Source organism: Diachasma alloeum, unplaced genomic scaffold (genome assembly GCF_001412515.2).
Source record: "Diachasma alloeum isolate Michigan unplaced genomic scaffold, Dall2.0 Dall_scaffold_78914, whole genome shotgun sequence".
Lineage (NCBI taxonomy): Eukaryota > Metazoa > Arthropoda > Insecta > Hymenoptera > Braconidae > Diachasma > Diachasma alloeum.
Window position 1 is genome coordinate 28166 of NW_021683649.1, and position 6365 is coordinate 34530.

The following is a 6365-nucleotide window of genomic DNA, read 5'->3' on the forward strand; positions in this document are numbered from 1 at the left end:
CATTTGCATAAATCCTCTGACGCTAATTCACCTGCTTTTGACTCCTCTGTTGCTTCACCTCTATTGTCTGAGGAGGGTTTTCGAGTTTGTCACCTCAATGTGAACTCGATTAGGGCTCACATTGGGAGTGTCGAACATTTCTTAGCTTCTCGTCCGCCATTCCATATAATAGCCATGTCAGAGACCAAGCTCTACCCCCTGATTGATGATGACGTGTTAGCTCTTGATGGCTATAGGCTGTTTAGTGATCGAAATACGCATGGTGGTGGTGTCGCTTTATATATCAATATCTGTTTCGATGTCAAGGTGTTAGCGTCGACGTCCGTGGTCTGGACGTGCAGGCCTGGTCATCCTGTATCTTTTCTGTGAGATCAATCATCCTGGTGTTCTTCCGATTTTCGTGGCCGCATTCTATAGACCTCCCAATGCTTCTTTCATTACCGGCACTGATTTCATTTCTAATCTTAATAATTATCTTGATGACTATAGCACTAAAGTAATCCTTGGGGACTTCAATGCGGATCAGCTCTCGCATGGGCCAGATGCGGAGCTCCTCAGATCTCTGGCTGAGGAGAATTCTCTTTATCTTGTTCCTCATGGAGCCACTCACAATCGTGGCGGGGTCGATACATGGCTTCATCTCTGCTTTATTGATCGGGATGGAACGCTCATCTCTTATTGGAAGGCAGATGTGCCCTTCATTGATCACCATGATCTGATCACGGCCACGTTGAGGGTGCTTTTCTCGCGGTCAACCCCCCTGGCTGATTCCTCATTTAGGGATTTTGCGTCCCTCTGTCTAATCAGACTCAATCAGTGTCTGTCATCATGCGACTGGTCGTGCTTTGATGTGACGTCCTCCCTGTCTGATATGGTCAGTTGTCTCAGCTATAATCTTCACAGGGCAATTGGGGTAGCTGTACCTTTGAAGACGGTGAGGCGTTTATCGAGGCGTAAACCATGGCTTACTGGGCAGCTTGATGATCTTCTTATTGAGAGGGATCGTCTTTATAGGGTCTACAGGCGCACACGCTCTCGTCGTGCTCTACTTGAGTATCGTGAGGTTCGTGACCTGGCTCACCGTGAGGTGAATAGTGCTCGTCAGCGATATTATCAGACCGATAAAAAATATACGGATAGGATCAGGCCGATAGAATAGACTATCGGCTATCTCTGATCCTATCCGTATATGGAGGGAGCTGCGCTCACTGGGAATACTGTCGACTGAGTCGGGTACAGTTAGGCATGATGGGGAGGCTCTCAAGGTCCACTTTGCGAGTGTGTCCTTCGGTGCTGATGAACCGCTGGTGGATGAGTGTCTTGGTGCGCTGGCTGCGGGCTCTGATGCTGGGAATGGCTTTGCCTTTGTCCCTGTGACAGTGGCTGAGGTTGTGTGTGCGATGAAGCATTTCTGCACTGGGGGTCGAGGCACTGATGGTATCCCTATATTAGTGGTTAAGATTGCTCTTCCCCTCCTTACTCCTTTCCTGTGGAAGATCTTCAATTGCTCATTCTCTGTTTCGAGCTTTCCTTGTGAATGGAAAAAATCATTAGTGGTTGCACTGGAGAAGGTGAAGAATCCTACTTCGGTGAATGATGACTATAGGCCGATCGCGCTGTTGTGCTTCTTGGCGAAAGTTCTGGAGAAGCTAGCTGCACTTCTAATAAATTTTGAAGTGCACAAGCTACCTTTCTCGTCACTCCATACTTGATTCCTTCTAGGCTGGTTTCCGTACTGGGCACAGCACTCAGACTGCCTTGCTGAGGTTGAATGCTGACATTCGCATTGGCATAGATCGTCGTGAGCTCATGATGCTGTTGTTGTTCGATTTCAGTAAGGCGTTTGATTCAGTCTGCCATGCGCTGCTGCTGCAAAAGCTCCATAAGTATGGGTTTTCTATCAGTGCGATTAGATGGGTTGCTTCTTATTTGTCGGGTAGCTCTCAGGCTACGCTTGATGGATCTAGAGGAATGTCATCTTTTCGTGCTCTCAACAAGGGTGTACCTCAAGGATCAGTCCTTGGGCCCTTGTCATTCCTCATTTACATCAATGATGTATACGGAGCGATTCCTACGAACGTGAGGCATCTCATCTATGCTGATGACCTTCAAGTGTACTTTAGTTATACCCCCTCTGATCACGATGAGGCTACGTCTAGGATGAGTGATGTTGCTAGCCGTGTGGCTGATTGGGCGGCAGCTAATAGACTCCAACTCAATGTTGCTAAGACCAAAGCCATTGTTTTCGGCTCTCAACCCTTTGTGAATAGGTTGTAATACTCTAGGGATATCTCTTTAGTGACCATTGGTGAGTCTAGGGTTCCCTTTGAGACATCTGTACGCAACCTTGATGTGATATTTGATAGCGAAATTCATGGAGACCACATATTCGGGATATCTCGCAGAGGGTTCACTCCGTATTGTATAGACTTCGGTTCTTCCGTCCTAGTACGACAAGCCCTCATTTTTCCGTTGATTTACTACTGCTGCCTTGCGTATGATGGTCTGTCTGCGGAGCTTGCAGTCAAGATTGAGCGTCTCATCAATTGTGGGATTAGGTTTGCCTTTGGAGCTAGGCGTGACGAGCGCATGACCCCGCATCGTGAGATACTTGGTTGGCTGACGTGTGAGGCTCGCAGGAAATACTTCCTTGGGAGTTTGACATACAGAGTGCTCTCCACTAGAGTGCCTCTTTATCTCCTAAATCGTTTTGTGACCAATCAAAGTGCTCGACCTATGCGTAGTCATGTGGCACCCCTATGTGTCCCTCGCTACTGTACGTCGGCTCTGCAATGCTCCTTTTTCATCTTCGCACCGTACCTCTGGAATTCTATTCCTTCATCTGTGTGTGATCTCACCTGAAGTACTTCTTTCAATACTGCTCTGAGACACCTGCTTCTCCATAATGAACTGCATATCCGACGCAACTAATTGCACCTATTCCTCCCCTCATGATTCATTTTCTCCACTTTCTTCCCCATTCACTCACCTCCCCTTTTTCTCTGATTTTCATGCTCATTTTACAATGAATCATCTCTACTGGGAGCCCACCTGTCACTGTCTATTGTCCACATATTGCCAGCTACTGCTTTTTTCACCGCATTTTGGGATTAATTTAATTTAATTGAAAATTTAATAGCTTTTACTACCTTGTGCAATTCAGTTTTCTTTTGTCACTTTGATGATTTTCACTTACTGTGTGCACTAGATCTTGGTATTTCTTCCTTACTCTTACTTATTTCTACTATTTCTTGTAATATCTTGTTGATGTTATTACTTTCATCCTCTGTCGACTCCACTTGTTTGTGTCAATTTGTAGAACATAACTTACATTTAATAAATCATATCAATCAATCAATCAGAGTTCGAGTTTTCTCCTGTTCTTCACATCCTCTTTATGATAAACTTCATACCCTTCAAACTGCACTCTCAATGAATAAAAATAAAGGAATTCACAACATCGGGAGAGACTTTCCTCTATATCAAGCCTTCATTCATCTCACTAGCATCATCACCAAGATAAAAGTTGGACCTCAACCATCCAACTTCTTATACCCTCATGAACTTATCAACTTTGACCCACATGTGATTTTGAATAAAGGACGTATTATCAAGAAATCTCCCACCCCAGAATCAACCTTTCAAAATGAATTATCTACAAATATTAATGCTTATCTAACTATACTCAAATTTACACTGATGGATCGAAAACTGAAGAATCAAACTTTGTAGGATACTCTGTTACATATCGCTGATTTTGATATTAACATTCAACATAAAATTTTATCCCAAGCATCAATTTATACTGCTGACGCTTGCGCCATTCTCACAGCAATCAAGAAAACTATTAGGTGTATCACTTAATCTTTCCGTTTTTTTTTATCAAAAAATATGTATTGGGTGTGTGAATATGACTCCACCCTGTTCTGTTCAAATAAAACACATTTGCTTGTTTAGAAAATTGAAGAAAAGTTTATTGAAAGTATGATCCATCTGCAGCTACAACCTTCGCCCATCTTTCAGGTAATTTACGTATTCCTTGCCTGAAGAAATCCTGGTCTTTTGAGCTGATCCAATTATCAAGCCAAATTTTGATACTTTCGTATGAAGTGAACTGTTCTTCCGTAAGATCTGACTGCAGTGTTCGGAATAAGTGGTAATCCGAAGGAGCTATGTCTGGCAAATATGGCAGGTGGAATAGCACTTCCCAGTCCTGTCAATCTAAATATGTTTTCACAACTTGGGCCGTATGCGGTTTGGCATTGTCATGTTGATGAATTAATTTACTGTGCCTATTCACCCATTCTGGTAGTTTTTCATCTATGGCTCGCTTCAAACGCATTAGTTGTCATCGATAAACTTCTCCATTAATAGTTTGAGGGAGTTCGAGCAACTCATAATATACAACACCTCTCTGATCCCACCAAATGCAGAGCATAACCTTGGCACTCTGAATATTTCTTTCTGGCTGGGATGGACCGGGTTCACCTGGCTTCACGTAAGCTTTTTGGCGTTTAGGATTCTCATAATATATCCATTTTTTATCTCCTGTGACTATTTGATGCAGAAATCCTCTTCTTTGCTGTCTTTGAAGTAGCATTTCACAAATTGGTTTTCGACGTTCCATGTCTCTTTCTTTCAATTCATATGGAACACAGTCACCAAATTTTGAACCATTCCCATTGCTTTTAAACACTTTGCAACAGTTGATCGTTCAACGTTTAATGCTGCAGCCAATTCTGATTGAGTTTGGCAAGACTCCTCTGCCAATAATGCCTCCAATTCAGCATCTTCAAATTTTTTGGTGGTTTGCCATGTTCTCTGTCTTCAGTGCCAAAATCATTATTTTGAAATCGTCGAAACCATTCCTTGCAAGTTGTATTAGATGGAGCATGCTCACCGTAAATCTCCACAAGCAAACGATGAGTTTCCGCTACACTTTTCTTTGCAATATAATAGTGTAATAACACTTCCCGCAAAAGATGTTTAGTTGGAACGAAAACCGACATTGTCACGGAGGTAAAAACACTTGTTGCTTACATTTCAACCAAATGTCACGTAGTGCATTTGACAGCTGACATAAAGTACTATCGAATACAGGTGTTGCCATTGATTAGTGCACGTAAGCAATACTAAAAACGACATCTGTTGGGAAAGGGCGGAGTCATATTCACACACCTAATAATATTATCTCTCTATATAATAAAAAAATAAGCCCAAAAATTCAGGCGACGCTCAAAATTCAGGCAACGCTTGATTCGGCCCTGTGGCGACAGACGCGGCCCTGGGGCGACAATGATGCGGCCCTGGGGCGACTCTCTCTATATAATAAAAAAAAAAAGGGCAAAATTTAAGACAATTCAGGCGACGCAAAAATTCAGGCGACGCCTAAAGGTGGGGGTGTAGCGTTTCGCTGAACACACACACCAACGCGCAACACACGCACGGATACGACACGCTGAGAGACGACTGGACATCGGTGACATCATCGCGCTCTGTCACGCGCCCAGTATCAAATACCTCTCGCTCGCACCTAATTCTTACCTGACGCGGATATAATATTTAGTCTGGCGCTAACCGCCAAATACTCAACGAGTCAACCAATCAACTCATCATCTGTACATACCGCATTCACGACAATAAACTAAATCTCTAGTTTTGCAAACTGTTGCCTCGCGTAGTGATTCGATACCTTCCCGAACAACCTCAACCTCGAATCCTACATTGGTTCCGATACCGGGAAACTGTGTGAGAGGCAGTTTCTCACTCAACATCAAAGGGAAGCGCGAGTGCAACAAGTGAAAACTCCTCGCAACCGCGTGCATTCATCATCGAAAGTTTTTACCCACGCATCCCAGTGAAGTTCATCCATCCTGGTGATTATCCACGCATCCTAGACTTTTCAGTGCCGCACATTCCGCGAGTTCGAGTGTTAAATTTAATTCCCCGCGATAGAAAACCGTAAAATTTCGTCGCGTGAGTATTCAACGGCATTTTCATCTGCGTCTCGAGGCTTCTAGAATCTTCGAAGCACCCGAGCGTCAATCGTGGTTTCGTAGTGTCTTTGTGAAACCAAAACAAATGCCTGTCTTAGTGCTATCTTTATTTTTCACACCGGCACATTGCCGAGTACCACGGACGTTGTATTGTGCTGGTGACTACAAAGACTTATAATGCTTTTGTCTCGGGTTTCATATTCGTCGATTTTATCCTATTTCGAATAAACTGTGGAACGATAACAACCGCGCGAACACAACAACGGTAACGACTGGTCAACACAAATAGCTGGAGGACAATTACACACAGGCATGAGGGAGAGAAGAAAGTAACCTCATGCCAACCACTCCGATGGCAGCGTTGAGAAC